Source organism: Nicotiana attenuata, unplaced genomic scaffold (assembly GCF_001879085.1).
Source record: "Nicotiana attenuata strain UT unplaced genomic scaffold, NIATTr2, whole genome shotgun sequence".
NCBI lineage: Eukaryota > Viridiplantae > Streptophyta > Magnoliopsida > Solanales > Solanaceae > Nicotiana > Nicotiana attenuata.
The window spans coordinates 129518-137366 of NW_017672786.1; the positions used below are offsets into that span (position 1 = coordinate 129518).

Here is a 7849-nt window from a genome sequence, read left to right on the forward strand (position 1 = left end):
AGCCTAGCATCAGTGGCTTCAGGATCACACTCTTGAATCTCACAAGAAATGCTCACAAAATGCCTTACTATTTTGCTCTCAATTCTACTTTTACTTCAGTACATGTGTGTCACCTATAAAACAGAACACGGTTGATATTTATAGAGTTAATAGAACAAAAAAAAACACTGTTGATATTTATAATGCAAATTTTGATTAAAATACCAGTTTCTAGCCTAACATCAGTGGCTTCTGGATCACACTCTTGAATCTCACGGGAATTGCTCACAAAATGCCTTACTATTTTGCTCTGAATTCTACTTTTACTTCAGTACATGTGTGTCACCTATAAAACAGAACACAGTTGATATTTATAGAGTTAATAGAATAAAAATTAACTAGAGTTTTAATATTTTACTCTTCCTTGGTAGAAGAGTTCTAGTTAACTTCAATCGCTAACTCTTTCCTTACTTAAGATAGAGTTTTCTTCAAATAATGAGTCATGCTCCTTATCAATTATGCAACATTTTCGTTAAGGGAATATAAAATATAACCGCTCATATTTATCCTTTTTACATACATGCCTTTTGCTTGAATCTAATAGTGCTTTGTGTACATTGTCTATGGACCTGCTTCATGCATGTGTTCCTTTGTCAATCATCAAAATCAAAACCACTCATGCCATAAAGGAAAAAGATATAAATAAATAAATATGAGAAAAAGAAAAGATGTAGATGAATGATCTGCAAACCCCACCTTAATTTGGTTAATTAACACAAAATTAAATTACCATCTGAATGATTGAAAAAGCAAATATTACGTACTCCAAAATCGATTGGTGGTCGAAAATCAAGGCCAGCAAACTGGGATTCATTTTAATTTTTGGTGATAGGTTTTTTTCATTTCACCAACAGCAAGCCAAATGGTACCAATATAACTATGAGTGTCTCATTTAAAAGTCAAAGAACTATATCTCAAAGATGACTTCTCATTATTCCTTTCTTTCTTTTTTTAATAGAGAGAATTATTCCACTCTACTGTCAAGAGACAAGAGGTATAAATATTACCAACGTTCTTTAGTTTTTCTCTTTTATACCAAATCTTTTTTATTAATAAATAAATTTATCTATGCCGTCGTTGCTTTAAAAAATCACCAATAACACTGTTCTGAACAGTACCATCTGCATTCCGGGAATCTCTCCTTGTTCATTTGAATCAATTTTAATTTTCCTCTGTTTTGGTAGTTGACTTGGAGAATTGTTTTCAAAATTGCTCCATCCGGTCCTAAAATTTGTACCAGGTTTTTTGACAAATTAAATTTGTTTCAAAATATTTAATATTTTAGAAAAAACATAAAATTACTTATCAATAGTTCGTGGAGTCTTAATAAAGAGACATTTACGAAGAGGTAAATGATAGTTTACACAATTACTTTTATAATTAAAGCGGTTAAATATCTTTTTTAAAGAATGTGCAAAAGATAATATGGACTAAGGGAGTATTTAATCAAAGGTAAAGCGGGATTTAGGAATAGGAATATGAAGAGAAAGGAACAATAATGTCAAATCTGGCATGAAGAGTTTATAAAAATACCTATAATCTATGGGCTAGAGTCCTCATCCACAAACATTTCAATATGTCTAGACCAGTAACTGCATTGAGACACCCAAAAAACACAAAATCCCCAACCTGGAAAAGTATTCTAAAGGGCTGGGAGACTTGCAGCAAAGCAAGCAGATGGGTAGTCAATAGAGGGAATAGGGTCAGTTTCTTGAATGACACTTGGATCCCTAATCAGCCAGCAATCAGGCAAATGATAGAAAGCCCTTTAACTCAAAATGACCTTCAAGCCAAGGTTGATTCAATCCACAACCTGGGCAATTGGGATACCTCAACCTTGTCCATCAACAACCCCCCAAGTATTCTGAACCAACTGAACTCTGTATTTATTCCTAGTGCCACAACTAAAGATGACAATCTCAAATGGGATTTGTCTCCTAATGGCCAGTTCTCAAATAGCTCTGCTTACTCATTCCTAAGCAGGACTATAACAAGTCTCCCTTCTGGGGAAGAACCACCCTTCAAATGGATCTGGAAGCTTCAAGCCCCCAAAATCAAATACTCATCTGGCTCCTAATCCATAGAAGACTCCCAACTAGGAGCTTCCTCCACTCTATTGGAATCAGTTGTGTCCCTTAATGCCAGTACTGTAACAATGACCAGGAAGACATTGCCCACATTTTCTTTGAATGTCCCAAAATTTCCACATCTGGAATGACATCCTATCCAAATCCTTAGGAACTAGCTCAAATCACCCAGTCTTCAATAGCCACCAGTGGCAATCAACATGGAACTCTCTCAAAACTGTCCCTTACAATAACTGCATCTGTTGGGACAACCTCATTTCCTTTTGTCTTTGGCACATCTGGATCACAAGAAACAACAATGTTTTCAACAAACAAAAAGGAACACATTAATGCCAAGAACACTATCTCAAAGGCAACAGAGTACCTTATGCTTACAAAGAATGACTCAACAAAGGTAACTCACCAGATCATGCTAAAATGGGAATCCCCATCCAGAGGTTCCTTCAAACTGAATACAGATGGAGCAGCAAAGGGGAACCCAGGAATAGGAGGTTAGGGGGAATATTCAGAAACCACAATAGAGACTGGATATTAGGCTACATGGACAATATACCCCAAACAACAAATACAAGAGCAGAAGTTCAGGCCCTCATTCGGGGTCTACAACTAGCGGAGCAAAATAATCTAGTTCCATTGGAAATAAACACTGATTCAGCGGAAACAATAAATATGCTCTTGAATGGAAATTTAATTTTTGACCCTCTAATTTATGAATGCAAATCAATCATCCAAAGGATGGGCAGCGTGGTAGTGAGGCACATCTATCGGGAGCAGAACAGAATAGCTGATGCGTTGGCCAAGGAAGCAGTAAAGGAGATTTTTTTGAACAAGTCTTTGTCATTACTAGTTCATCCGATGTTTGCCAATGATGTATTTTGGGCAGACATCCTAGGAACTGAATTAACTAGATCTTTTATGGGTTGTAACTTAAATACAATTATGCAGAATATTGCAACTATGGGGTCCCTGAGATACTCCAGTAATGCTCCAAATATAGTTCCTCCTGTTTAACTAGTATAAATACAATATCCTTTTAACCCAAAAAAAAAATAATGTCTTAAGAAGTGTTTCCTTTGTTAAATTTGAAACAGATAGGGCTATTTGGTGCTAATAACAACAACAACAACAACAACAACAACAACCCAGTATAATTCCACTAGTGGGATCTGGGGAGAATAGTGTGTACGCAGACCTTACCCCTACTATAGGTTAGAGAGGTTGTTTCCAATAGACCCTCGACATCCTTCCCTTCAAGAATTCCCCATCTTGCTCTTGGGGTGACTCGAACTCACAACCTCTTGGTAGGAGGTTGAGGTTGCTTACTATCGGAGCAACCCCTCTTATCTATTTGGTGCTAATAACGAAGGGATAATGGTGAAATGAGGTATTGGATTATCATGTGGAGTTCCAATACTGCTCAATCAAGAAATCTTGAAGTTATATTCAAGAGGTTATGATTTTCCCTTCTACCAACTATTCTTCCAATGCATTATAATCTGCTAAAATGTTTGAAACAATTAAATATTATTTTTTGTTAAATGGACACTTATTTTGAATTAAAATAAAAAAGTAAAATTATCATTTATTATGAACATGACGAAGTAAAAAGTATGAAAAGGGGGTGAAAAAGCAAAATAATTACAACTATTACTACCACCTAAGAAACTACATCCCTCACAAATAGAATTCTTCTCTTCGTAGGCCTTTTCTTTTAAACATCAAAGGTTGTATTTTATAAATTCCGCGGGGAAAAGAAATTACGAGAAGTCAACTTTCAAACTCGTTCCAAGCACGTGCCTGTGTAATTCAGCAAAGCTAAATAACTCAATTCACTGGTCAAAACCACATACATACACATGCTCTTATTGGTATATAGGCGCAAGTACCCACTTGTACGTACGTATATATTTAAGTTTATAGAGTTTACTTTCTATTTTTCTATTGTAAATGTCCTTTTTTTGCTGATCCCACCAGCTATGGCATGAATCATTCATGCCGCCACATGCTTTGGCTGCACTACCAATGTGATTTTGTAATTTTCTTAAATGGAAAATAACCACCAATTAATTGATCACCCTATAGCTGTTTGACAAAAAATATTTAGATATTGGGATCAAAAACTATATACTACTACTATTTTTTAGTCCCAACTTGCATACCATATCATAAAATTCTAAGTATATATTTAGTAGCTCCCAGATATCATAACTCAGAACCCCAAACAAACAAACAAAAAACATATTCACTCAAACCTCTCTATTGCACAATGGCTAGTTATAAGGTTTTGAAGCACATTGCCATAATCTTCATTCTCATCTCAATTTTCACACCTCGAGCTTTGTCAGTAGTGGAAGATTGAGATAAGAATGAAGATTATGGCAATGTGNCATGTATTAACAAATCAAAAGCGTTAAGCTTAAAAATCATAGCCATAGTCTCCATCTTAATCACAAGTATGATCGGAGTATGTCTTCCACTGGTCACACGTTCAATTCCGGCCCTAAGCCCGGAACGTAGCCTTTTCGTGATCGTCAAAGCATTTGCTGCCGGAATTATTCTAGCCACCGGTTTCATGCACGTGCTTCCCGATTCATTCGACATGTTGTCGTCCAGTTGCTTGAAAGAGAACCCTTGGCATAAGTTTCCCTTCACTGGATTTGTTGCCATGTTGTCTGCTATTTTTACTTTGGCTATTGACTCCATAGCTACCAGTTTGTATAGCAAGAAAAACAAAGCTGGTGTAATTCCAGAAAGTCAAGCTCAAGGTCAAGGTGGTGATCAGGAAATGGGAGCGGTAAATGCTGGAAACCATGTTCATTCCCATCATCACCATGGATCCTTTTCCACTAAAGATGGAGTTGATGGCACGAAACTACTTCGATACAGAGTGATTGCCATGGTTAGTTTTCTATTCGATCTATTAATGGTTATGACTTTGCTCTCTTATTTTCTTCTAACATCTATGCCCTATCCCTCACAAATAGAATTCTTTGCTTGTAATATTAGTAACATGAAAAATAAAGTAAGCTACATGTTTTTAAATTTTCTTACGCGGTTGGTGTACACAAATTAAGTCGTTATTTTAATTAATATTAATGAGGTAGAAGTTTGGCTAAACACTCACAAATGTTTTGACGATAGTTAAATAATCTTATCATTGTGAAATGTGTAGTATAAATAGGGAAGAAAAGACTGGATTAGTTTTCATATTTGATATATAGCGACCCACTTAATCGGTATTCTCGAGGTCGTAGTTTTCACTATCATTACTCGTCTAATTCATTTATTTTTATCTATTTACTTATTTATTTATGATGATGATTATAACATTATTATTGTTAATTTTGTTGTTCTTATCATCATCGTGTCATCATTTATATATAAAGGTAAAGTATCAAGTATTTCAAAATGATAGGAAAAAACTATATCAGATAAAATGGAGTGGCAATAGTTGCCCTGATATACATGATATCTTATGGATCCTTATATAATAAATAATCTTGCATGCATTCATCATTTTTAAGAAAAGAAACAGTTCAACAAGGTGAAAGTCAAATGATCAATTATTTGGTGTACTTGCCTGATAGTGATTCAATAAGTTGCATGGTTGGGATCTGGTCTTATTTGTATACAAGCAACATATTTATTTGTTTATTATTGTGATACTGTCATTTTTATCATTCATATTCTTTTGTCCCTTTGACTGAGTTTATTGCTTCTTGATCGATAATTGGTTCTTCAATCATTGAACTAAAAGATGAATATAGGATTAATTAATGAGTGACGAATTTTTTACATACCTTCGTTGAATAGAGTACTTGTTTTTCTTTTCGTTCATACTTGGGAAGGATTTAAATAAATAATTACCACTTACTTCTTCTTCTTTTTTCCTTCCCCAATTTTAGAGGAATTAGAAAAGTTTTGATGTACCCTCCATTTCTAAACCTAAGAAAACACAAGGGCAATATTCATTTTTAGCAAGTTATATATACTTGTTTTAAATTCTTATTTATTCCATATCAAAAATAAAATATTGTTAAATTATATGTAGCCAAGCAAATTCATCATAAAGACGGAAACGTTTTTTGCAGGTGTTAGAGCTGGGAATCATTGTTCACTCGATTGTGATAGGGATTTCTCTAGGTGCTTCAAATAATACTTGCACAATTAAAGGACTCGTTGCTGCACTTTGCTTTCATCAAATGTTTGAAGGAATGGGACTTGGTGGTTGCATTCTCCAGGCAAGCTTTCATTTTACAACATATAATAAAATATTCTCGCTTCACTTTCACTAATTCAAATACACTTCTTTTAATTCAGGCTGAGTACAAGTTCTTGAAGAAGGCAATAATGGCATTTTTCTTCGCAGTAACAACTCCATTCGGTATAGCACTTGGGATAGCACTTTCAAGCACTTACGAGGAGAACAGCCCACGGGCATTAATAACCGTTGGATTGCTCAATGCATCATCTGCTGGCCTTCTGATCTATATGTCTTTGGTAGATCTTCTTGCTGCAGATTTTATGGGTGACAAGTTACAAGGCAGCATCAAGCTACAAATCAAGTCTTACATGGCTGTTCTTCTAGGTGCTGGTGGCATGTCTCTCATGGCTAAATGGGCCTAACATTTGTACCTTAATTTGTTTAATTAGAAAGAAGTTTGTGTGAACCCTTCCCCCCCTTTTTAATAACTACTTCCCTCCAATTTTAAAATTGTAATAATTTCGCCTTCTGCTTAATTATATGACAGATTTTGAGTTGGTAAAATATTCTGTAAAATGTGTCTTCTCTCTTTCTTTTTCCCTTCAAAATTACTGTGTGCCTATTTGTCACGATCCACCGTCGGAACCGTGATAGAGCCTAACCTTAAATCCGCTAGGCAAGCCAACGTTACTGATTATTTACCATTTTCCTCTATCTTTAACAATTTACCAGATGATATGAGAAAATTAGCGGAAATCAAAATGCGGAAGAAGAGAATTTAACAGTTTAACTTAATACTAATACGAAATCCATAATAAAACTCCACCCAGAACTGGTGTCACAATTTCACGGACTGTCTACGAATACTACAAATAGTGGTCTGAACAAAAGAGTACAAATCTATCTCAGAAATAGATAAAACAGAAAGGAGCAAGATAGAAGGGGACGCCAAGGCCTGCGGACGCCTGCAGACTACCTCGGGTCTCCACTGGACTGAAGGCAGCAACCTCGACCTACGGTCCGTATGGTCCAGTACCGAGAACTGCACAAAAAGTGCAGAGTGTAGCATCAGTACAACCGACCCCATGTACTGGAGCCTAACCTCGGCGAAGTAGTGACGAGGCTAGAACGCGACCAAACATCATAACCTGTGCAGTTAAACAATATCTAACAGAATACAATTAATAGAAGCAATCAGCAATTTACGGGAAGGGGCAACATGCTATGGGGGATACCAAAATAAGGAAACACTGAAATAACAGAAACGAAACAATTAAGGCCCCGTTTGGCCATGAATTTTCCCAAAATAAATTTGAGATTTATTTTCAAAATTCATGTTTGGCCATAAATTTTGCTCATATTTTGGCCAAATTCCAAGTCCCAGATTTCAAATCTGAGCTGATTTGGGTCCAAAATCCCAAAACTTGGGAATTATATACATGTTTTTTCTAAAACTAAAGTTAGGAAAATTAATGTTTTTGAAAACGTTATGTCCAAACACATTTACTATCTTCAAACC

The 7849-nt window shown here is 35.5% G+C and overlaps 1 pseudogene; it reads left to right on the plus strand.

Annotated features, from left to right (window-relative positions):
• Positions 1-4326: 4326 nt before the first annotated feature.
• Positions 4327-6896, plus strand: LOC109214503 (annotated as a pseudogene).
• Positions 6897-7849: the final 953 nt, after the last annotated feature.